The following is a 26,467-nucleotide window of genomic DNA, read 5'->3' on the forward strand; positions in this document are numbered from 1 at the left end:
AAACTGCAGAACAGAGATGAACCAAAGGGAGCATAGGAACAGATTAGAAAAAATGTGGAGAACCGTGGGGAACAATGCAGAACAGAGCGGAACCAAAGGGAGCAGGGGGAACTGCTCAGAAATGTGGGGAACCGTGGGGAACAATGCAGAACAGAGGGGAACCAAAGGGAGCCGGGGGAACGGGTTGGAAAAAGTGAATAACCGTGGGGAACACTGCAGGACAGAGGGGAACCAAAGGGAGCATGGTGTACAGGTTGGAAAAAGTGGGGAATCGTGGGGAGCACTGCACAATAGAGTGGAACCAAAGGGAGCAGGGGAAATGGATTGGAAAAAGTGGGAAGCGTGGGGAACACTCCAGAACAGAGGGCAACCAAAGGGTGCAGGGGGAACAGACTGGAAAAAGTGGAGAACCGTGGGGAACACTGCAGAACAGAGGTGAACCAAAGGAAGTAGGGGGAACAGAATGGAAAAAGTGGGGAACCATGGGGAACACTGCAGGGCAGAGGGGAACCAGAGGGAGCAGGGGTACAGAATGGAAAAAAAGTGGAGAAACGTGGGGAACACTGCATATAGAGAGGAAACAAAGGGAGCAGGGGGAACAGATTGGAAAAAGTGGGGAAGCGTAGGGAAAACTGCAGAACACAGGAGAACCAAAGGGAGCAGGTGGAACAGATTGGAAAAAATGTGGGGAACCGTGGGGAAAACAGCAGAACAGAGGGAAGCCAAAGTAGCAGGGGGGACAGATTAGAAAAAAGTGGAGAATTGGGGAAAACTGCAGAACAGTGGGGAACCAAAGGGAGCAGGGGAAACAGATTTGAAAAAGTGGAGAACAGTGTGGAAAAATGCAGAAGAGTGGGGAAATAAAGGGAGCAGGGGGAACAGATTGTAAAAAGTGGGGAACCCTGTGGAAAAATGCAGAAGAGTGGGGAACCAAAGGGAGCAGGGGGAACGGATTGGAAAAAGTGGGGAATCGTGGGGAACACTGCAGGACAGAGGGGAACCAAAGGGAGCACGGGGAACAGATTGGAAAAAGTGGGGAATCGTGAGGAGCACTGCACAATAGATTGGAACCAAAGGGAGCAGGGGAAATGGATTGGAATAATTGGGGAAGCGTGGGGAACACTCCAGAACAGAGTGGAACCAAAGGGAGCAGGGGGAACAGATTGGAAAATGTGGGGAACCGTGGGAAACACTGCAGAACAGAGCTGAACCAAAGGAATAGGAGGAACGGATTGGAAAAAGTGGGGAACCATGGGGAACACTGCAGGAAAGAGGGGAACCAAAGGGAGCAGGGGGAACAGCTCGGAGATGTGGGAAACCGTGGGGAACAATGCAGAACAGAGTGGAACAAAAGGGAGCAGGGGGAACAGATAGGAAAAAGTGGGGAACTGTGGGGAACACTGCAGAACAGAGGGTAACAAAAGGGAGCAGGGGAAACGGATTGGAAAAAGTGGGGAACCATGGGGAACACTGCAGAACAGTGGGGAACCAAAGGTAGCTGGGGGAACGGATTGAAAAAAGTGGGGAACAGAGTGGAAAAATGCAGAACAGTGGGTAAACAAAGGGAGCAGGGGAAACGGATTGTAAGAAGTGGGGAACCGTGTGGAAAAATGCAGAACAGAGGGGAACCAAAGGGAGCAGGGGGAATGGATTGGTGAAGTGGGGAACCGTGGAGAAATATGCAGGACAGAGGGGAACGAAAGGGAGCAGGGGGAACGGATCTGAAAAAGTGGGGAACCGTGATGAAAAATGCAGGACAGAGGGGAACGAAAGGGAGCAGGGGGAACAGATTGGAAAAAGTGGGGAAACATGGGGAACACTGCAGGACAGATGGGAACCAAATGGAGAAGAGGGAACAGATTGGTAAAAGTGGGGAAATGTTGGGAACACTGCAGAACAAAGGGAAACCAAAGGAGCAGGCAGAACAGATTGGAAAAAGTGGGGTACCGTGGGAAATACTGCAGAACAGTGGGGAACCAAAAGGAGCAGGGGGAACAGAGTGAAAAAAGTGGGGTACGGAGTGGAAAAATGCAGAACAGTGGGTTAACAAAGGGAGCAGGGAAAACGGATTGGAATAAGTGGGGAACCGTGGGGAACACTGCAGTACAGAGGGGAACCAAAGGGAGCAGGGGGAACGGATTGAAAAAAGTGGGGAACCGTGGAGAACACTGCAGGACAGAGGGGAACCAAGGGAGCAGCAGGAACGGATTGTAAAAAGTGAGGCCCATGGGGAACACTGCAGGACAGAGGGGAACGAAAGGGAGCAGGGGGAACAGATTGGAAAAAATGTGGAGAACCATGGGGAAACTGCAGAACAGAGGTGAACCAAAGGGAGCATGGGAACAGATTAGAAAAAATGTGGAGAACCGTGGGGAACAATGCAGAACAGATCGGAACCAAAGGGAGCAGGCGGAACAGCTCGGAAATGTGGGGAACCGTGGGGAACAATGCAGAACAGAGGGGAACCAAAGGTAGCCGGGGGAACGGGTTGGAAAAAGTGGGGAACCGTGGGGATCACTGCAGAACAGAGGGGAACCAAAGGGAGCAGGGGTAACGGATTGGAAAAAGAGGGGAACAATGGAGAACACTGCAGGACAGAGGGGAACCAAAGGGAGCAGGGGGAACAGATTGGAAAAAATGTGGAGAACCGTGGGGAAACTGCAGAACAGAGGGGAACCAAAGGCAGCAGGGGAAACAGATTGGAAAATGTGGGGAACCATGGGGAACACTGCAGAACAGTGGGGAACCAAAGGGAGCAGGGGGAACGGATTGAAAAAAGTGGGGAACGGAGTGGAGAAATGCATAACAGTGGTTAAACAAAGGGAGCAGGGGAAACAGATTGGAAAATGTGGGGAACCATGGGGAACACTGCAGAACAGTGGGGAACCAAAGGGAGCAGGGGGAATGGATTGGTGAAGTGGGGAACCGTGGGGAAAAATGCAGGACAGACGGGAATGAAAGGGAGCAGGGGGAACGGATCTGAAAAAGTGGGGAACCGTGATGAAAAATGCAGGACAGAGGGGAACGAAAGGGAGCAGGGGGAACTGCTCAGAAATGTGGGGATCCGTGGGGAACAATGCAGAACAGAGGGGAACGAAAGGGAGCCGGGGGAACTGGTTGGAAAAAGTGAATAACCGTGGGGAACACTGCAGGACAGAGGGGAACCAAAGGGAGCATGGTGTACAGGTTGGAAAAAGTGGGGAATCGTGGGGAGCACTGCACAATAGAGTGGAACCAAAGGGAGCAGGGGAAATGGATTGGAAAAAGTGGGAAGCGTGGGGAACACTCCAGAACAGAGGGCAACCAAAGGGTGCAGGGGGAACAGACTGGAAAAAGTGGGGAATCGTGAGGAGCACTGCACAATAGATTGGAACCAAAGGGAGCAGGGGAAATGGATTGGAATAATTGGGGAAGCGTGGGGAACACTCCAGAACAGAGTGGAACCAAAGGGAGCAGGGGGAACAGATTGGAAAATGTGGGGAACCGTGGGAAACACTGCAGAACAGAGCTGAACCAAAGGAATAGGAGGAACGGATTGGAAAAAGTGGGGAACCATGGGGAACACTGCAGGAAAGAGGGGAACCAAAGGGAGCAGGGGGTACAGGTTGGAAAAAGTGTGGAATCGTGGGAAACACTGCAGAACAGAGGGGAACAAAAGGGAGCAGGAGAAACGGATTGGAAAAAGTGGGGAACCATGGGGAACACTGCAGAACAGTGGGGAACCAAAGGGAGCAGGGGGAACGGATTGAAAAAAGTGGGGAACAGAGTGGAAAAATGCAGAACAGTGGGTAAACAAAGGGAGCAGGGGAAACGGATTGTAAGAAGTGGGGAACCGTGTGGAAAAATGCAGAACAGAAGGGAACCAAAGGGAGCAGGGGGAATGGATTGGTGAAGTGGGGAACCGTGATGAAAAATGCAGGACAGAGGGGAACGAAAGGGAGCAGGTGGAACGGATTGTAAAAAGTGGGGAACCGTGGGGAACACTGCAGGACAGAGGGGAACCAAAGGGAACAGGCGTTACAGGTTGGAAAAGGTGTGGAATCGTGGGAAACACTGCAGAACAGAGGGGAACCAAAGGGAGCAGGGGGAACAGATTGGAAAAAATGTGGAGAACCATGGGGAAACTGCAGAACAGAGATGAACCAAAGGGAGCATAGGAACAGATTAGAAAAAATGTGGAGAACCGTGGGGAACAATGCAGAACAGAGCGGAACCAAAGGGAGCAGGGGGAACTGCTCAGAAATGTGGGGAACCGTGGGGAACAATGCAGAACAGAGGGGAACCAAAGGGAGCCGGGGGAACGGGTTGGAAAAAGTGAATAACCGTGGGGAACACTGCAGGACAGAGGGGAACCAAAGGGAGCATGGTGTACAGGTTGGAAAAAGTGGGGAATCGTGGGGAGAACTGCACAATAGAGTGGAACCAAAGGGAGCAGGGGAAATGGATTGGAAAAAGTGGGAAGCGTGGGGAACACTCCAGAACAGAGGGCAACCAAAGGGTGCAGGGGGAACAGACTGGAAAAAGTGGAGAACCGTGGGGAACACTGCAGAACAGAGGTGAACCAAAGGAAGTAGGGGGAACAGAATGGAAAAAGTGGGGAACCATGGGGAACACTGCAGGGCAGAGGGGAACCAGAGGGAGCAGGGGTACAGAATGGAAAAAAAGTGGAGAAACGTGGGGAACACTGCATATAGAGAGGAAACAAAGGGAGCAGGGGGAACAGATTGGAAAAAGTGGGGAAGCGTAGGGAAAACTGCAGAACACAGGAGAACCAAAGGGAGCAGGTGGAACAGATTGGAAAAAATGTGGGGAACCGTGGGGAAAACAGCAGAACAGAGGGAAGCCAAAGTAGCAGGGGGGACAGATTAGAAAAAAGTGGAGAATTGGGGAAAACTGCAGAACAGTGGGGAACCAAAGGGAGCAGGGGAAACAGATTTGAAAAAGTGGAGAACAGTGTGGAAAAATGCAGAAGAGAGGGGAAATAAAGGGAGCAGGGGGAACAGATTGTAAAAAGTGGGGAACCCTGTGGAAAAATGCAGAAGAGTGGGGAACCAAAGGGAGCAGGGGGAACGGATTGGAAAAAGTGGGGAATCGTGGGGAACACTGCAGGACAGAGGGGAACCAAAGGGAGCACGGGGAACAGATTGGAAAAAGTGGGGAATCGTGAGGAGCACTGCACAATAGATTGGAACCAAAGGGAGCAGGGGAAATGGATTGGAATAATTGGGGAAGCGTGGGGAACACTCCAGAACAGAGTGGAACCAAAGGGAGCAGGGGGAACAGATTGGAAAATGTGGGGAACCGTGGGAAACACTGCAGAACAGAGCTGAACCAAAGGAATAGGAGGAACGGATTGGAAAAAGTGGGGAACCATGGGGAACACTGCAGGAAAGAGGGGAACCAAAGGGAGCAGGGGGAACAGCTCGGAAATGTGGGAAACCGTGGGGAACAATGCAGAACAGAGTGGAACAAAAGGGAGCAGGGGGAACAGATAGGAAAAAGTGGGGAACTGTGGGGAACACTGCAGAACAGAGGGTAACAAAAGGGAGCAGGGGAAACGGATTGGAAAAAGTGGGGAACCATGGGGAACACTGCAGAACAGTGGGGAAACAAAGGTAGCTGGGGGAACGGATTGAAAAAAGTGGGGAACAGAGTGGAAAAATGCAGAACAGTGGGTAAACAAAGGGAGCAGGGGAAACGGATTGTAAGAAGTGGGGAACCGTGTGGAAAAATGCAGAACAGAGGGGAACCAAAGGGAGCAGGGGGAATGGATTGGTGAAGTGGGGAACCGTGGAGAAATATGCAGGACAGAGGGGAACGAAAGGGAGCAGGGGGAACGGATCTGAAAAAGTGGGGAACCGTGATGAAAAATGCAGGACAGAGGGGAACGAAAGGGAGCAGGGGGAACAGATTGGAAAAAGTGGGGAAACATGGGGAACACTGCAGGACAGAGGGGAACCAAATGGAGAAGAGGGAACAGATTGGTAAAAGTGGGGAAATGTTGGGAACACTGCAGAACAGAGGGAAACCAAAGGAGCAGGCAGAACAGATTGGATAAAGTGGGGTACCGTGGGAAATACTGCAGAACAGTGGGGAACCAAAAGGAGCAGGGGGAACAGAGTGAAAAAAGTGGGGTACGGAGTGGAAAAATGCAGAACAGTGGGTTAACAAAGGGAGCAGGGAAAACGGATTGGAATAAGTGGGGAACCGTGGGGAACACTGCACTACAGAGGGGAACCAAAGGGAGCAGGGGGAACGGATTGAAAAAAGTGGGGAACCGTGGAGAACACTGCAGGACAGAGGGGAACCAAGGGAGCAGCAGGAACGGATTGTAAAAAGTGAGGCCCATGGGGAACACTGCAGGACAGAGGGGAACGAAAGGGAGCAGGGGGAACAGATTGGAAAAAATGTGGAGAACCATGGGGAAACTGCAGAACAGAGGTGAACCAAAGGGAGCATGGGAACAGATTAGAAAAAATGTGGAGAACCGTGGGGAACAATGCAGAACAGATCGGAACCAAAGGGAGCAGGGGGAACAGCTCGGAAATGTGGGGAACCGTGGGGAACAATGCAAAACAGAGGGGAACCAAAGGGAGCCGGGGGAACGGGTTGGAAAAAGTGGGGAACCGTGGGGATCACTGCAGAACAGAGGGGAACCAAAGGGAGCAGGGGTAACGGATTGGAAAAAGAGGGGAACAATGGAGAACACTGCAGGACAGAGGGGAACCAAAGGGAGCAGGGGGAACAGATTGGAAAAAATGTGGAGAACCGTGGGGAAACTGCAGAACAGAGGGGAACCAAAGGCAGCAGGGGAAACAGATTGGAAAATGTGGGGAACCATGGGGAACACTGCAGAACAGTGGGGAACCAAAGGGAGCAGGGGGAACGGATTGAAAAAAGTGGGGAACGGAGTGGAGAAATGCATAACAGTGGTTAAACAAAGGGAGCAGGGGAAACAGATTGGAAAATGTGGGGAACCATGGGGAACACTGCAGAACAGTGGGGAACCAAAGGGAGCAGGGGGAATGGATTGGTGAAGTGGGGAACCGTGGGGAAAAATGCAGGACAGACGGGAATGAAAGGGAGCAGGGGGAACGGATCTGAAAGAGTGGGGAACCGTGATGAAAAATGCAGGACAGAGGGGAACGAAAGGGAGCAGGGGGAACTGCTCAGAAATGTGGGGATCCGTGGGGAACAATGCAGAACAGAGGGGAACGAAAGGGAGCCGGGGGAACTGGTTGGAAAAAGTGCATAACCGTGGGGAACACTGCAGGACAGAGGGGAACCAAAGGGAGCATGGTGTACAGGTTGGAAAAAGTGGGGAATCGTGGGGAGCACTGCACAATAGAGTGGAACCAAAGGGAGCAGGGGAAATGGATTGGAAAAAGTGGGAAGCGTGGGGAACACTCCAGAACAGAGGGCAACCAAAGGGTGCAGGGGGAACAGACTGGAAAAAGTGGAGAACCGTGGGGAAAACTGCAGAACAGAGGTGAACCAAAGGAAGTAGGGGGAACGGAATGGAAAAAGTGGGGAACCATGGGGAACACTGCAGGGCAGAGGGAAACCAGAGGGAGCAGGGGGTACAGAATGGAAACAAAAGTGGAGCATCATGGGGAACACTGCATATAGAGAGGAAACAAAGGGAGCAGGGGGAACGGATTGGGAAAAGTGGGGAAGCGTAGGGAAAACTGCAGAACACAGGAGAACCAAAGGGAGCAGGTGGAACAGATTGGAAAAAATGTGGAGAACCGTGGGGAAAACAGCAGAACAGAGGGGAGCCAAAGGAGCAGGGGGGACAGATTAGAAAAAAGTGGAGAATTGTGGAAAACTGCAGAACAGTGGGGAACCAAAGGAAGCAGGGGAAACAGATTTGAAAAAGTGGAGAACAGTGTGGAAAAATGCAGAAGAGTGGGGAAACAAAGGGAGCAGGGGGAATAGATTGTAAAAAGTGGGGAACCCTGTGGAAAAATGCAGAAGAGTGGGGAACCAAAGGGAGCAGGGGGAACGGATTGGAAAAAGTGGGGAATCGTGGGGAACACTGCAGGAAAGAGGGGAACCAAAGGGAGCACGCGGAACAGATTGGAAAAAGTGGGGAATCGTGAGGAGCACTGCACAATAGATTGGAACCAAAGGGAGCAGGGGAAATGGATTGGAATAATTGGGGAAGCGTGGGGAACACTCCAGAACAGAGTGGAACCAAATGGAGCAGGGGGAACAGATTGGAAAATGTGGGGAACCGTGGGAAACACTGCAGAACAGAGCTGAACCAAAGGAATAGGAGGAACGGATTGGAAAAAGTGGGGAACCATGGGGACCACTGCAGGAAAGAGGGGAACCAAAGGGAGCAGGGGGTAAAAGTTGGAAAAAGTGGGGAACCTTGGGGAACACTGCAGAACAGAGGGGAACCAAAGGGTGCAGTGGGAACAGCTCGGAAATGTGGGAAACCGTGGGGAACAATGCAGAACAGAGTGGAACAAAAGGGAGCAGGGGGAACGGATTGGAAAAAGTGGGGAACTGTGGGGAACACTGCAGAACAGTGGGGAACCAAAGGTAGCAGGGGGAACGGATTGAAAAAAGTGGGGAACAGAGTGGAAAAATGCAGAACAGTGGGTAAACAAAGGGAGCAGGGGGAATGGATTGGTGAAGTGGGGAACCGTGGGGAAAAATGCAGGACAGGGGGGAATGAAAGGGAGCAGGGGGAACGGATCTGAAAAAGTGGGGAACCGTGATGAAAAATGCAGGACAGAGGGGAATGAAAGGGAGCAGGGGGAACAGATTGGAAAAAGTGGGGAAACATGGGGAACACTGCAGGACAGAGGGGAACCAAATGGAGAAGAGGGAACAGATTGGTAAAAGTGGGGAAATGTTGGGAACACTGCAGAACAGAGGGAAACCAAAGGAGCAGGCAGAACAGATTGGAAAAAGTGGGGTACCGTGGGAAATACTGCAGAACAGTGGGGAACCAAAAGGAGCAGGAGGAACAGATTGAAAAAAGTGGGGAACGGAGTGGAAAAATGCAGAACAGTGGGTTAACAAAGGGAGCAGGGAAAACGGATTGGAATAAGTGGGGAACCGTGGGGAACACTGCAGTACAGAGGGGAACCAAAGGGAGCAGGGGGAACGGATTGAAAAAAGTGGGGAATCGTGGAGAACACTGCAGGACAGAGGGGAACCAAGGGAGCAGCAGGAACGGATTGTAAAAAGTGAGGCCCATGGGGAACACTGCAGGACAGAGGGGAACGAAAGGGAGCAGGGGGAACAGATTGGAAAAAATGTGGAGAACCATGGGGAAACTGCAGAACAGAGGTGAACCAAAGGGAGCATGGGAACAGATTAGAAAAAATGTGGAGAACCGTGGGGAACAATGCAGAACAGATCGGAACCAAAGGGAGCAGGGGGAACAGCTCGGAAATGTGGGGAACCGTGGGGAACAATGCAGAACAGAGGGGAACCAAAGGGAGCCGGGGGAACGGGTTGGAAAAAGTGGGGAACCGTGGGGATCACTGCAGAACAGAGGGGAACCAAAGGGAGCAGGGGTAACGGATTGGAAAAAGAGGGGAACAATGGAGAACACTGCAGGACAGAGGGGAACCAAAGGGAGCAGGGGGAACAGATTGGAAAAAATGTGGAGAACCGTGGGGAAACTGCAGAACAGAGGGGAACCAAAGGCAGCAGGGGAAACAGATTGGAAAATGTGGGGAACCATGGGGAACACTGCAGAACAGTGGGGAACCAAAGGGAGCAGGGGGAACGGATTGAAAAAAGTGGGGAACGGAGTGGAGAAATGCATAACAGTGGTTAAACAAAGGGAGCAGGGGAAACAGATTGGAAAATGTGGGGAACCATGGGGAACACTGCAGAACAGTGGGGAACCAAAGGGAGCAGGGGGAATGGATTAGTGAAGTGGGGAACCGTGGGGAAAAATGCAGGACAGACGGGAATGAAAGGGAGCAGGGGGAACGGATCTGAAAAAGTGGGGAACCGTGATGAAAAATGCAGGACAGAGGGGAACGAAAGGGAGCAGCTGGAACGGATTGTAAAAAGTGGGGAACCGTGGGGAACACTGCAGGACAGAGGGGAACCAAAGGGAGCAGGCGGTACAGGTTAGAAAAGGTGTGGAATCGTGGGAAACACTGCAGAACAGAGGGGAACCAAAGGGAGCAGGGGGAACAGATTGGAAAAAATGTGGAGAACCATGGGGAAACTGCAGAACAGAGATGAACCAAAGGGAGCATAGGAACAGATTAGAAAAAATGTGGAGAACCGTGGGGAACAATGCAGAACAGAGCGGAACCAAAGGGAGCAGGGGGAACTGCTCAGAAATGTGGGGATCCGTGGGGAACAATGCAGAACAGAGGGGAACGAAAGGGAGCTGGGGGAACTGGTTGGAAAAAGTGAATAACCGTGGGGAACACTGCAGGACAGAGGGGAACCAAAGGGAGCATGGTGTACAGGTTGGAAAAAGTGGGGAATCGTGGGGAGCACTGCACAATAGAGTGGAACCAAAGGGAGCAGGGGAAATGGATTGGAAAAAGTGGGAAGTGTGGGGAACACTCCAGAACAGAGGGCAACCAAAGGGTGCAGGGGGAACAGACTGGAAAAAGTGGAGAACCGTGGGGAAAACTGCAGAACAGAGGTGAACCAAAGGAAGTAGGGGGAACGGAATGGAAAAAGTGGGGAACCATGGGGAACACTGCAGGGCAGAGGGAAACCAGAGGGAGCAGGGGGTACAGAATGGAAACAAAAGTGGAGCATCATGGGGAACACTGCATATAGAGAGGAAACAAAGGGAGCAGGGGGAACGGATTGGGAAAAGTGGGAAAGCGTAGGGAAAACTGCAGAACACAGGAGAACCAAAGGGAGCAGGTGGAACAGATTGGAAAAAATGTGGAGAACCGTGGGGAAAACAGCAGAACAGAGGGGAGCCAAAGGAGCAGGGGGGACAGATTAGAAAAAAGTGGAGAATTGTGGAAAACTGCAGAACAGTGGGGAACCAAAGGAAGCAGGGGAAACAGATTTGAAAAAGTGGAGAACAGTGTGGAAAAATGCAGAAGAGTGGGGAAACAAAGGGAGCAGGGGGAATAGATTGTAAAAAGTGGGGAACCCTGTGGAAAAATGCAGAAGAGTGGGGAACCAAAGGGAGCAGGGGGAACGGATTGGAAAAAGTGGGGAATCGTGGGGAACACTGCAGGAAAGAGGGGAACCAAAGGGAGCACGCGGAACAGATTGGAAAAAGTGGGGAATCGTGAGGAGCACTGCACAATAGATTGGAACCAAAAAGAGCAGGGGAAATGGATTGGAATAATTGGGGAAGCGTGGGGAACACTCCAGAACAGAGTGGAACCAAAGGGAGCAGGGGGAACAGATTGGAAAATGTGGGGAACCGTGGGAAACACTGCAGAACAGAGCTGAACCAAAGGAATAGGAGGAACGGATTGGAAAAAGTGGGGAACCATGGGGAACACTGCAGGAAAGAGGGGAACCAAAGGGAGCAGGGGGTAAAAGTTGGAAAAAGTGGGGAACCTTGGGGAACACTGCAGAACAGAGGGGAACCAAAGGGTGCAGTGGGAACAGCTCGGAAATGTGGGAAACCGTGGGGAACAATGCAGAACAGAGTGGAACAAAAGGGAGCAGGGGGAACGGATTGGAAAAAGTGGGGAACTGTGGGGAACACTGCAGAACAATGGGGAACCAAAGGTAGCAGGGGGAACGGATTGAAAAAAGTGGGGAACAGAGTGGAAAAATGCAGAACAGTGGGTAAACAAAGGGAGCAGGGGGAATGGATTGGTGAAGTGGGGAACCGTGGGGAAAAATGCAGGACAGGGGGGAATGAAAGGGAGCAGGGGGAACGGATCTGAAAAAGTGGGGAACCGTGATGAAAAATGCAGGACAGAGGGGAACGAAAGGGAGCAGGGGGAACAGATTGGAAAAAGTGGGGAAACATGGGGAACACTGCAGGACAGAGGGGAACCAAATGGAGAAGAGGGAACAGATTGGTAAAAGTGGGGAAATGTTGGGAACACTTCAGAACAGAGGGAAACCAAAGGAGCAGGCAGAACAGATTGGAAAAAGTGGGGTACCGTGGGAAATACTGCAGAACAGTGGGGAACCAAAAGGAGCAGGAGGAACAGATTGAAAAAAGTGGGGAACGGAGTGGAAAAATGCAGAACAGTGGGTTAACAAAGGGAGCAGGGAAAACGGATTGGAATAAGTGGGGAACCGTGGGGAACACTGCAGTACAGAGGGGAACCAAAGGGAGCAGGGGGAACGGATTGAAAAAAGTGGGGAATCGTGGAGAACACTGCAGGACAGAGGGGAACAAAGGGAGCAGCAGGAACGGATTGTAAAAAGTGAGGCCCATGGGGAACACTGCAGGACAGAGGGGAACGAAAGGGAGCAGGGGGAACAGATTGGAAAAAATGTGGAGAACCATGGGGAAACTGCAGAACAGAGGTGAACCAAAGGGAGCATGGGAACAGATTAGAAAAAATGTGGAGAACCGTGGGGAACAATGCAGAACAGATCGGAACCAAAGGGAGCAGGGGGAACAGCTCGGAAATGTGGGGAACCGTGGGGAACAATGCAGAACAGAGGGGAACCAAAGGGAGCCGGGGGAACGGGTTGGAAAAAGTGGGGAACCGTGGGGATCACTGCAGAACAGAGGGGAACCAAAGGGAGCAGGGGTAACGGATTGGAAAAAGAGGGGAGCAATGGAGAACACTGCAGGACAGAGGGGAACCAAAGGGAGCAGGGGGAACAGATTGGAAAAAATGTGGAGAACCATGGGGAAACTGCAGAACAGAGGGGAACCAAAGGCAGCAGGGGAAACAGATTGGAAAATGTGGGGAAACATGGGGAACACTGCAGAACAGTGGGGAACCAAAGGGAGCAGGGGGAATGGATTGAAAAAAGTGGGGAACGGAGTGGAAAAATGCAGAACAGTGGTTAAACAAAGGGAGCAGGGGACACGGATTGGAAGAAGTGGGAACCGTGTGGAAAAATGCAGAAGAGTGGGGAACCAAAGGGAGCAGGGGGAAAATATTGGAAAAAGTGGGGAACCATGGGGAACACTGCAGGACAGAGGGGAACCAAAGGGAGCATGGTGTACAGGTTGGAATAAGTGGGGAATCGTGGGGAGCACTGCACAATAGAGTGGAACCAAAGGGAGCAGGGGATATGGATTGGAAAAAGTGGGAAGCGTGGGGAACACTGCAGAACAGAGGGGAGCCAAAGGAGCAGGGGGAACAGATTAGAAAAAAGTGGAGAATTGGGCAAAACTGAAGAACAGTGGGGAACAGTGGGGAAGAATGAGTAACAGTGGGGAACAGAGAGTAACAGTGGAGACCAGTGGGGAACATTTGGCGAACATTGGAGAATGTGGGGAACAGTGGTAAAAAGTGTGTGACAGGTGGGGAACAATGGGGAACAGTGTGGAACATGTAAAAAAGGTGGGGAACTGTACTATGGAGGGCAGAAGTGGGGAAAATTGAGGAATGGAAGGAAGGGATGGGGAACAGTGGAGATCTCTGCGGAACAGTGGGCAACAGAGGGGAATAGTGGGGAGCAGTGGGGAACGGATAGCGAACTGTGGAGAATGGGAGAACAGTGGAGAAAAGTGGGGAACAGATTGCGAAATGAGTGGAACAGTGGGGGACCATGGTGAACAGTAGTGAAAAGTGGGGAACTGGTGGGAAACAGCAGGCAGAACAATGGAGAACAGGTGTTAAATAGGTGACAAACAGTGGGAAACAGTTTAGAACAGATAGGGAACTGATGGGGAACTCTGGGGACTTGTGGGGACTGTTGGGAGGGCAGGAAGGTACATATATACAGATTTGAAATATGCATTTGGAGTGGTACACACATTTAGGAAAATTTGGAAAGAACGAGGGATGATAACAACAAGATGAAAAGAACTGGCTCATGAGCAACTAACTGAAAAGACTTTGGAAGCATTAATCAAACCAGAAAGAATTGCCACAGTACATGTACCAGGTCATCAGAAGGGGAACTCACCAAAAGCACGAGGAAATCGGATGGCTGATGAACTGGCCCGACAAGCGGCACAATCAGGAAAAGTACATCCACCTGATGGCTCTGATCCCTCTCAGAGAAGGGCTGAAGAAGGTCCTATCTTTTCCCTCCCTGAAGAAGAAAAAAATGGAAAAGATGGGAGCAAAGAAGACGGAAAATGGTGGCTCCCCGATGGAAGACAATTGTTAAATAAAGAAATCACCCAGCAGATACTAGGGGAACTGCACTCATGCTCCCACTGGGGAGTGCAAGCACTGTGTGATGCATTCTTACAAACTTATGCCTGCAGAGGAGTCTATATCCTAGCAAGACAGGCAGTGAACCGCTGTGTGATCTGTTTAAAGGTTAATAAGAAAGTTATGAAAGCTATGCCTGGAGGAGGACCACCTTTAGCAATCTGGCCATTTCAGCGGATACAAGTGGATTTCACCAAACTCCCTAAGGTCCAGCGATGGAAATTTCTACTAGCAGTAGTGGACCATTTCACGAGATGGGTTGAAGCGTTCCCCACCGTCAATGCCACTGAACAAGCATATAATTCTGGAAAAAATTGTACCCCGATATGGAATAGCCGAATCCATCAATTCAGATCGGGGAAAGCACCTCGCTTCTAAAATTTACAGGTCTGTGAAACCTTAGGGATAAAATGGAAGCTGCATACTCCAAGGCATCCAGAGTGGAACAAATGAATGCCACTTTAAAAATGCAAATTACATAACTAAAAGAAGAGACTAAATTACCCTGGACCAAGTGCTTACCAATAACTCTTCTCAGAATTCGGACAGCCCCATGACAAAACATTAAAATATCCCCTTACGAGATGTTATTTGGACTCCCATATTTGGGGCGGATAGAAGGAATACCTACAGTCAAAAATAATGATGTGTTTTTAAGGAATTATTGACTGGCAGTCTCTCGTTCTCTTGCAGATTTAAAAGCTAAGCGTCTGCTGGTGCAGAGCCCTCCTCTGGATTTCCCTATCCACTCTGTGAATGCTGGTGACTGGGTCCTGATCAATTCATGGAAAGAAGAAAAGCTTCAGCCCCGGTGGAACAGACCATATCTAGTACTATTGTATGAAGCGCAAAAAAGATTTATTATGATAGCCTTAGCTGTAGCAAAAAAATGTACAATGTCAACCTGGAAATCAGAAGATCGCCTGAGAATACAGCAATGGTACATGGAAATGAATAAATGTATTCCATTGGAAAAATAACATATAATTTAAGAAATAACATCACAGTATTCGAACAAATTTGGGAACCGTACATGGAACACAAAAGAGAGGTCCTACCGCAGACCACCACCTCTTGAAATGACAGAATGAGAAGTAGATGAAATGAACTGACCCAGTGTGTAAAAGTAGATGACACAATTTTCTTGTCTATTTTATTGTGTGATGACATTGTTTAATGGGTTTATTGTATTGTATATGTTGAATGTTTAGTGGGTGGGGAGGGGGGTGGGAAGAAGGGAGGGAAGGGAGGGGGGGGAAAAGGAGAAAAATGACACTATATATTCAAGAGGGAAACGTTTGTGGGTATTTTGGTGAATATGGCTCATAGTGTGAAGAAAAAAAACTTTAAAAAAAGAATAAAGGGACCTATGGTCCCACCACCAGCCACAGAAGGAAGGAAAGAGGAGTAAAAAGGAACAGAAAAGAAAACTACAATAATGAAACTTTTGCGCTTACTATTTCAATTTGACTTATACATATCATAACTTTGCGTGTTAAACCTAAAATTTATTTTATCTCTCTATGTACTAATTATGCTAAGAACCAAAATCAAACAGATTGTTGGGTTTGTGCAAAAATACCACACCATGGCAAGTCAGGAGTCCCCTTAGTAGCAATCCCTCTCTCCCTACACAAATTATTTGATATATAGATCTTGCCCAGCAACAGTGATCCAACCACTGAAGATAAATACAAAGGGTGGTCGATACGACCAAAGCCAACAAAGTCACCAACTCCTCAGTCTGGAGAGATGCTTCCTTTTGAGAAACCAACTAGGAATTTCCAATTTCATGAAGAATTAGACCATCACACGACTGTGAATCCCACACCCGGTGAATGGCACATATTGGGTGTGTGGACGTAAAATTTATTCATGGTTACCTGGAGAAAAGGAATGTTGGAATCGGACAAAAGGATTTATATTGACCTGTACACCTAAAGGTTGGAGTGGATGTTATTACCTGGCTTACTTAATTCCCCATGTCCGTGAACTTAATCAGCTACCTGTACTAGGCTTGTCCCATGGGAAAAGCAAAAGGGTGACTGAAGGAGATCGTCTCATGTGGAGGTTTTTCCCAACATATGGAGCTGCACAAAGTGCGGTTGAGATTCAAGAATAGCAGCCACCCTAGATGAACTAGTAAATAATACGAACCTGGTACTTGGGGAAGTCCAATCCCAAGTCCGGGCAATAAATGCAGAAATGGCCACCATGCAACTTACAGTCTTCCAAAAATGCATGGCCCTTGATTTTATTTTGACAGAGAAAGGGAGGACTTGTCCTTTAATTGGTTCTGAATGTTACACATACATCCTGGATGAATCAGCTAATATCTCGGATTTGGTGGTCCATATTAAAAAGTGTAGAGAGAAGATCCAGGAGACTAGAGATAAATATAAAAAAGGAGGTGATTGGACATGGGGAGATTGGAATTTCGGAGGTTGGGTGCCATGGTTAATGCACTCTGCTATATCTGGTTGAATGATTCTAGTGGGTTTATTGATTGGATCAGCCATCCTACGATGTTTTATCACAAGATCCATTTGCTCAGCTACTGGAGTGAAGCAGGTGGTATTAAAAAAATCCCATGGCAGATGAACAACGACAAATTCAACTCATGTTACAATTTGAGGAAACAAAAGGTGAACAATAATGCAGTTTAATCAGAAATACATGATAACGAGAAAAAAGGAGGAATTGTGAAAAACAGTTGAATGTGTTTAAACTCGCACCATTCTGTGAAAAATGATGGAATGCAAAGTATGTAGATAAGAGCTTGAGAGTAGACAGTACTAGCCAGTGGGCCCCTTCTTATCTCAAGCCCCAAGGATGCAAGGAACTGGTTCAGGTTGGTACAGTGACCTAAGATAGTCTATAGCTAGTACTGCAATTGCCTAATAGGGACATGAACAGGCAATGTATGGAGAGGGAAGAACTGAGTGATACCTGGATTGATGGAAGGGAGAAGGAGAATGTTATAATGTATTGGGATTCTGATTGGAAGAAGGTAAATGAAGGTGGGGTGATGTTGAGCGCGGGACTGTACAAAAGAGTGATGATTCTGAACTTCCAGTGTGTCTCCAGACCAGGGACACCCGACTCTGCAGACTCGAAATAAAGATGAACCTGTTCTTCAAAACTTTTATCTCCAGAGTAAGGATTGTGAACACTTTATATTTCACGGTGGGGAATGGATGGTGAACAGTGGCGTAGTGTGAGAAACAGTGTGGAAAAGTGGGGCACAGTTGGAAAACAGATGAGCTTCTGCTGGTCAACAATGGGGAACCAGGGTGTACGTTGGGGAACAGTGCGGAACATTGTTCCCCACTGTTCTCCTTTCCTCGTTCCCTCCCACTCCCCACTATTCCCCTCCGATCCCCATTTTTCTACAGTGTTCCCCACGCTTCCACAATCTTCTCCAGCTGTCCCCCCGGTTCCATACTTTTCCCCATGGTTCCCTACTTTTCCCCACTGTTCTGCATTATTCCCACTGTTCCCCACTTTTGCCCTCTGTTCCCCATTTAACCCACTGGTCCCCATCAACTGTTCTGCACTGTTGCCCATTTTTCCCAATGTTCTCCACTGTACCCCATCTGTTCCCCATATATACCTGTTCCCCAGAGGTTCACACCTGTTCCTGACTATTCCCCACAGTTCCCCACTTTTCCTTTCTGTTCTCCACTGTGCTCCTCTGTTCCCCAACAGGGGGAAGAAAGAGGAGCAGTGGGGAACAGAGGGGCACAGTGGGGAGCAGTTGAGAACAGGTGACGAACAGTGGAGAACAAGCGAGTAACAGTGGACAAATGTTGGTAACAGATGGGGAACAGAAGGGAAAAGTCAGGAACAGTGGGGAATAGTTGTGGAACAGTGGGATAAATGTGGAACGGAGACAGCTGGAGAACAGTGGGGAACAGGGTGGAACAGATGCAGAATAGTGGGGAAAAATAGGGAATAGTGTGGAGCAGGGTGTTCAAATGGAGAACAGTGGGGAACTGTGGGGAACAGTGGGAAGCAGATTAGGAAATGATTGGGAACACTATGGACCCATGGGGAACAATGTGAACACTATGGAACAGTGGGGAACAGTGAAGAACTAAGGGAAGAGGGGAAGAATGAGGAATAGAGGGGCACAGTGGAGAGCAGTGTAAAACAGAGGGGAAGATTGGGGAAAATGGGCAACAGGGCAGAAACATAGAAGATCAGAGCAGGAGTAGGTCATTCGGCCCTTCGAGCCTTCTCCGCCATTCAATGAGATCATGGCTGATCTTAAATTTCAGTACCCCGTCCCTGCCTTCTCTCCGTAACCCCTAATTCCCTTATACTGAAGAAATATATCTAATTCCCTCTTAAATATATTCAATGAACCTGCCTCTACTGCTCTGTGTGGCAATGAATTGCACAGATTCACCAGCCTCTGGGTAAAGAAATTCCTCCTCATCTCGGTTCAAAATGGTTTGCCTATTATCCTCGAACCATGGCCCCGGGTTCTGGACTCCCCCACCATTGGAAACATCCCTTCCTCATCCATTCTGTCCAGTCCTGCCAGAACTTTATATGTCTCTATGAGATCCCCTCTCAATCTTCTAAACTCCAGCGAGTACAATCCCAAATTGTGCAATCTTTCCTCAGAAGTTATTCCTGTCATTCCAGGTATAAAGCCTGGTGAATCACCTTTGCACTCCATTGCAAGAACAGATAAGGCGACCAAACATGCACACAATACTCCAGGTGTGGTCTCACCAGGGCTCTGTACAATTGCAGTAAGGTATCCTTATTCCTATACTCAAATCCTCTTGATGTGAAGGCCAACATACCACTTGCCTTTTTAACCACCTGCTGTACCTGCATGCTCGCCTTCAGTGACTGGTGCACAAGAACCCCTAGGTCTCTCTGTACTTCCCCATCTCCCAATCTATTGCCATTCAAATTGTAATCTGCCCTCTGGTTTGTGTTACCAAGGTGGATAACCTCACATTTATCCACATTGTAGTGCATTTGACATGTATCTACCCAGTCCCCCAATTTATCCAAATCACACTGGAGCTTCCTGACCCCCTCTTCAGTGCACACAACCTCTCCTAGCTTAGTGTCGTCTGCAAATTTGGAGGTATTACATCCAATCCTCTCATCCAGATCATTAATGTAAATTGTGAACAGCTGGGGTCCCAGTACAGATCCCTGTGGCACCCCACTGGTCACCGCCTGCCACTCAGAAAATTAGCCGTTTATCCCAACTCTCTGTCTTCTATCTGCCAGCCAGTTAAATCCACATAAATACCTTCCCCCCACAATCCCATGAGCCTTGATTTTGCATGCCAGTCATTTATGTGGAACCTTATCGAAGGCCTTTTGGAAATCCAGGTACAGCACATCCACTGGCTCTCCCTCATCTATTTTACCTGTCACCATCTCAAAGAATTTCAATAGATTTGTCAAGCACAATTTACCTTTTGTAAATCCATGTTGATTCTCTCCGATCCCTTCTCTGCTAGTCATATGCTCCGCTATTACATCCTTAATAATGGATTTCATCATTTTGCCCCTTACTGATGTAAGGCTCACCGGCCTATAATTCCCCACTTTTTCTCTACCCCTTTTTTAAATAGTGGGGTAATATTAGCTACCCTCCAATCCATGGGTACTGATCCTGAGTCTATTGAGTTCTGGAAAATAATTTTTAAAGCATCTGCTATCTGAATGTCCACTTCTTTAAGTACCCTAGGATGTAGATTATCAGGCCCTTGGGATTTATCGGCCTTCAATCCCTTCAATTTCCCCAAGACCATGTCCTTAGAGATACTGATTTATTTCAGCTCCTCCCTTGCATTAGTGTCTATGTTTCCCAACATCCTTGGGAGGTTATTGTATCCTCTCTTGTAAAACAGATCTAAAGTAACAATTTAATTGGTCTGCCATTTCCTTATTCCCCATTATATATTCCCCTGACTCTGACTGCAAGGGACCTACTCTGGATTTCACCAATCTTTTCCTCTTGACATATCTATAAAAGCTTTTGCAGTTGGTTTTATGTTTGCCGCAAGCTTACTTTCATAATTTATTTTTGCCCTCTTGATTAATCCCTTTCTCCTCCTTTGCTGCATCTTGAACTGTTCCCAATCTTCGGATTTGGTACTTTTTTTGCCCAATTGATATGTTCTCCCTTTGGTCCTAATGCTGTCTCTAATTTCCCTTGTTATCCCCAGTTGAGTCACTTTTCTTGGTTTATTTTTATGCCAAACCGGTATAAATGATTTCTGCAATTCTTCCATTAGATCTTTGAATGCTTTCCATTGTCTATCCACCGTCACCACCCCCCCACCATAAACCACCCAATCAATCTTACTTAACTCCCGTCTCATACCATCATAATTCTCTTTATTTAATTCAGGACCTTAGTCTCGGTGATAATTTCTTCACTCTCCATGTCGAGTGAGAATTCGATCATAGTGTGATCGCTCCTTCCCAAAGGGCCTCGTACAACAAGATTGCTGATTAGCCCCTTTTCATTGAATAATACCCAGTCTAAAATGGCCTGCTCCCGAGTTGGTTCCTCGACATATTGGTCTAGATAACCATCCCGTAAACATTCAAGGAATTCCACCTCCTCAGTATTTTTACTCATTTGGCTAGTCCAATCGATATGTAAATTAAAGTCTCCCATGATGACAGCTGTTCCCTTATTGCACGTTTCTCTAATTTCCCTTATTATTCCTTCCCTCACCTCTACATTACTATTTGGAGGCTTATATACCACACCCACTAACGTTTTCCACCCCTTGCTATTCCTCAGTTCTACCCATATAGATTCCGTATCTTCCGAGTTAATATCCTTCCTGTCAATTGTGTCCGTTCCTTCTCTCACCATCAAAGCTACCCCACCCCCTTTTCTTTCTTGTCTACCCCTCCTAAATATTGTATACCCCGGGATGTTAAGTTCCCAGGCTTGCCCACCTTGCAGCCATGTTTTGTAATCCCAATCAAATCGTATTTGTTTGTCTCAATTTCCACAGCCAATTCATCTACCTTGTTCCGAATGCTTCTTGCATTAAGATATAAAGCCTTCAGATTTGCTTTTTTCACCCTCCTTGCTCTTTCTGATTTTTACTTTCGCTGCCTAACCCAACTTTTCCTATTTTATCTTTCCTGTCCTTTGCTTATCATACAGGTTCCCATCCCAGTGCCAAATTAGTTTAAACCGCATCCGACGGCTGCACCAAACCTAGCTGCCAATACATTGATCCCTTTTGAGTTTAGGTGTAACCCATTCTTTTTGTAAAGGTCATGCCTTCCCCAAAAGATAGCCCAATGGTCCAAGAAGCCAAAACCCTGTCTTTTACACCAGCCCCTCAGCCACACATTCATTTGTCTTCACCTTGCATTTTTGTCCTCACTTGCACTTGGCAGAACAGATGCAGAACAGTGGAGAAAAGTACGGAACAGTGTGGAACAGGGGGGACAGCTGGAGAACTGTGGGGACAGATGGGGAACAGAGTGGACCCATGGGGAACAGTGGGTAATTCTGGGGAGCAGTGGGGAACAGATGGTGAACAGTGGAGAACTGTGAGAAACAGTGTGGAAAAATGGGGCACAGATTGGAAACAGAGGAGCATCTGATGGGCAACAATGGGGAACCATGGGGTACAGTTGGTAACAGTTGGGACCTGTGGGGAACAGTGGGGAAGAAATGTGGAACAGTAGGGAAAAGTGGGAGAAATGGAGAACAGTAGGGAACAGAGGGCAACAGTGGGGAATAGATTGGGAACAGCTGGAGAAAAGTGGGGAACAGTGAAGAACTGTGGGGAACACAGGGTAACAGGGGCGAGCAATGGGGAACAAAAGGCGAACATTGGAGAACGTGTGGAACATTGGTCAAAAGTATGTGACAGGTGGGGAACAGTGAGGAACAGTGGGGAACAGTTGGGGAACAATGGTGTATTGAGGGCAACAGTGGGAAAAATTGATGAATGGATGGAAGAGATGGGAAAAAGTGGGGATCACTAAGGAACAGTGGGGAAAAGTGGGGATCACTAAGAAACAGTGGAGAACAGGGGTGAATAGTGGGGAGTAGTGGAGAACAGATAGCGAACTGTGGAGAATGGGGGAACAGATTGGGAAATGAGTGGAAGAGTGGGGAACCATGGGGAAAAGTGGGGAATGGTGGGAAATAGCTGAGGAACAGTGGGAAACTGATGGGAAACAGTGGGGATCCGTGGGAGACAGCTTTAACAATGATGTATGGCGCACTGAGACAGAAACTGTGACACCGGATTCAGATCAATGAGAAGGTTTATCAGTGATGAAGGATAAACTGTGTCAGATACTGTGAAAACCAGGTTCACAATGGGGAGAAAGTTTATCGGTGATACAAAATAAACTCTGGCATATACTGTTATACCGGATTCACAGTGGGTAGAAGGTTTAACAGTGATGTATGGTAGACTGAGGCGGATACCGTGAAACTGGGTTCACATTAGTGAGATGGTTTAACGTTGAGGTTCAATGAACTGTGACAGGTACTGTGACACCAGGTTCACAGTGTGGAAGAGGTTTAAACGTGAAACGCAATACATTGTTGCAGATACCGTGACACAGAGTTAACAGTGGGGAGACATTTTAATGGTGATGTTCGGTAGACTGAGGCATATACTCTGACTCCGGGTACACAGTGGGTAGGAGGTTCAACGGTGATTTGCAGGAGTCTGAGACAGATACCGTGACACCGGGTTTACAATGGGAAAAAGTTTATAGGGTGATGAAAAATGTTTACACAGTTAGCCCGTGATGTGTCAGTTAAGTCTAGGAACTGACGGTGGCAATTCGTAATACCGCGCTGTGCACTCGCTATATCATGCCCCCCCAAAATCGTCACTGTAACTTAAGATACCAGATATGCTTGAGTTAGGCAGACGTTCATGTCGCCTGGGTTGATAGTACTGAACTGGTGAAGTAGGGTCCATATGGCAGGTTTAAGTCTCTCCACGCTGAATAGCTGTGGATGCCCTCCGATGTCCAATGTATATACCACTCCATATCTCTTAATCAAACAAAATGGTCCTTCATATGGTTTTAGTAACGGTGCCCCTGGAATCTGTCTTCGTACAAATACAAATTCAGTGTTTAATAGTGATTGGGGGACTTGTTGCCTAGTTTTGCCATGCCAGTTGGTAGAGGATGGTTTGCTGTTAGCAGTACCCTTGCGGAGTTGTTGAAGGACGTTCATGACTGAATTGTTTCTGAACTGAATATCTTCTGGAACCATAAGGGCCGGACGAAACATCAATTCTACAGATGATGCAGACAGATTTTCTTTTGGAGCTGTTCATACTCCTAATAGAACCCAAGGTAGTTCATCGACCCAGTTGCTCCTTACGTGATATTGTAATGAATAAATATATTTGGAGAATTTGGTAATATTTGCGATTTTGGTAAGATTTAGTGTAGGTTACAAACATACATACATACCTTTTAAAACAGATTTTATTTGAAAGACTGAAGAAATATTGATGTACATACACAAGTAGGTGTTAACTGAACTGATGTAATAAAATGAATGACCATTGTTTGGAAATGGAGCCAGGATGACTACAAGTACCTTTCTGCAGGGCGCTTACAGGAAAGTCACTCACCGGTTTTGTTTATCTAACCACAGCTTGAGCAGAAGAAAGAACTCCTGTTGTTTGGAATAAGAGAAATGGAACTCTGTGGTCACTTAAAGAAAGAAGTTACCATCTGGAAAACCCTGACGGGGCAAGTTTCATCAGCGAGACATTGACGTGACTAATGGTGGTACCTCAGTTGTGGAAATCCTGGAACAACAAATCACTCTCTGCAAACCCTACAAGAACCTTCCTGAGCGGTAAACATTTACCTTTCGAGCACCAAAACCTGGTGAAATTTATACATGATCAATTATGTGCACAGCAGAAGAATTGCCTGCATCCAGAGAACTTGGAAGAAGGAGAAGTGAGATTGAACTGTGAACCAAAGAACTTTTCATAAAATTTAAACACATTACAAACATGTGTGCTTAGAATTAGAAGGGGGTTAATTTGGGTTAGTTAAGTTAAAGTTTCATTCTATTTTCATGTTTAAAGTTGATTAAAAATAACTTCTGTTTTAAAAACCACCTGTCTTGGTGAATGTCTATTGCTGCTGAGTTTTGGGGTCCTTTGGGCTCGTAACAATATCTGCTTAGATAATGACATTGGGCCTGTTCAAAGTAGGAAATGGCTTCTACCAGCAGGAGTTTCTATTTGAGAAAAAATACTGATAGGTGGCTGAACACATATGTTTCCTAAAAATTAATACCCTCTCCCTCCCTAAACCACATTCAGCCCTGTGACATCTTTCTCCATTGCATTACTGGGACCACCAAGGACCTGACCCATTTCCCATCTTTCCTTGCAATGCCAATATGGCAGCTGCCATTAAGAACAGACAAATCACATTTTAATTCAGCAAGCAAGATGAAAATCATCTGGACATCCTGCTTTAAAAGAAGGGTAAACAAGCCTTCCTAAGTTTGTCACTTCATTTTTATTTCAATTCACATGGAGTATTAGCAAAAAGTTTCCCATCCATTTCGTCATCAAATTATGAGTAAAATCATGATTGCTGTTCATGAAAACCCATAACCTTCAATGTTACACAGATAATCTAGGAAGAATTATGTAACAAAAGTAAATGAAACATTAAAAGAATTTCCCCCTTATAAACACTGAGATTGTAGCACGCCAAGCGACCGGGCGAGCAAAAAAAAGTGAAATCGGAGCAACACTCGGACAGTCCAAGACGGCCCTCCCCGACCTGCGACCGTCATGGAGACTGAAGGATCAGTCAGATCTCACAATGGTCGCAAGTCGGAGTTTTCCCCGTGTGCGGTGCCTGAAGTATTAGAGCCTATTTTTAAAATCAAATGATTTGACAAACGAGAACAGAGACACAGGGAACGAAAGACCCAAAATGTGCGGATTGAATTTGTGACTCAGTGTCTCGGGGTCCATCGGCTGGGGGCAGCCATCTTAATTTCTGTGCGCATGCGCGAGTCATCAGTTGGCGCTTGCCCAAAGGGTTCGCTTAGGGCCGTCATTTGGCACATGCGTATCAATCGCACATGCGCGAACCGAACGCCAAGTGGCGAACCCATCGCGCATGCGCCAACCAAAGACGTGCAAATCTCCTTCTTGCCCCTCCCCTCCCCCCCCACCCCCGCTGCCAGTTACCCCGCGGCCTCCGGCCTCGCCCTGTTGGCGCCATCAGGCCTCGCACCGACGCCTCGGCTCCACCCAAACACCACGTCGGTACCGGCCGCTCAACGGTGGGGCCCATCGGGCTGCGGGTCGCCCGCTTTCTCTGGACCGCGTGGCTGAGGAAGGTCCCGGCGCCGCTGCCAACTTCTTCCCGTTAGCGCCCTCGGCGACGCGACGGACCCCGAGCTGACGACGCCACCGCCAACGTCCCGCCTCCTCACAGCAAGAGCCAATCAGCCCGCGAATCCGCCCATCAATCTAACCCTACTTCAGCGTCCAATCCAAAAGCGGCCTCACCGAATCAGTCCATTGGCTCGTGCAATTGAAGCAACTAATCAGCGAGCGATGGAACACACAGTCGCACCCAATCAGCATCGCAAGACAGAAAAGAGAGGCAGTCGAAGGAGCAGTAAACCCTTCGGCCCTTCCACTTCCTACTACCCCAACTATCAAATCCTTGGGAAACACAGGATCACTCTGTCCTGGCTCCTGGAATCCTCTGATCTCAAGAAATACATTGCACCCAAACTACAAGGGAGACTATATATTATCAATCACTCCTTCATATTTATTACTGCTTCCAATTTAATGGAGGACACAAGTGGTTGTGTCAGACAGCTGGACCTCCTCGGTGAACCTCATGGAGCAGGCAATCATGGTGAGAAGATAACTTGCCCCGCGGGAGGCTAGTAGTGACCCTACAATGTTAATGTAGACATGGCTGAACCTACGTGGTGCTGACTTGAATGTCTGGGGATGGTGCCTTCACGTATTCTGCATTTTGGTCATCTGGCAGAGTGTGCAGATCTTGGCCCCGTGACAACCTGTTTCCGGAGGCTCAGCAAGACAATCCTACTGACTACCATTTTGAAAGTTCTGATGGCTGGGTGCGTCAGGTTGTGCAACTCTTCGAAAACCTGCCATCTCCATGTGGTCAGCACGATG

The 26,467-nt window shown here is 48.2% G+C and overlaps 1 long non-coding RNA gene across 1 annotated transcript in view; it reads right to left on the minus strand.

Annotated features, from left to right (window-relative positions):
- LOC138750478 (uncharacterized) overlaps positions 1 to 25,743 on the minus strand; it is a 216,891-nt gene extending 191,148 nt beyond the window's left edge. Inside the window, exons 1-2 of the long non-coding RNA XR_011349354.1 lie at positions 25,578 to 25,743; positions 14,017 to 14,145 (exon numbers count right to left, since the gene is read on the minus strand). This is a non-coding gene — a long non-coding RNA (uncharacterized lncRNA). The remainder of the gene's footprint in view (positions 1 to 14,016; positions 14,146 to 25,577) is intronic.
- Between the last annotated feature and the right edge of the window lie 724 nt (positions 25,744 to 26,467).

The sequence above is a fragment of the Narcine bancroftii genome, unplaced genomic scaffold (genome assembly GCF_036971445.1).
Source record: "Narcine bancroftii isolate sNarBan1 unplaced genomic scaffold, sNarBan1.hap1 Scaffold_153, whole genome shotgun sequence".
NCBI classification, from domain to species: Eukaryota; Metazoa; Chordata; class Chondrichthyes; order Torpediniformes; family Narcinidae; genus Narcine; species Narcine bancroftii.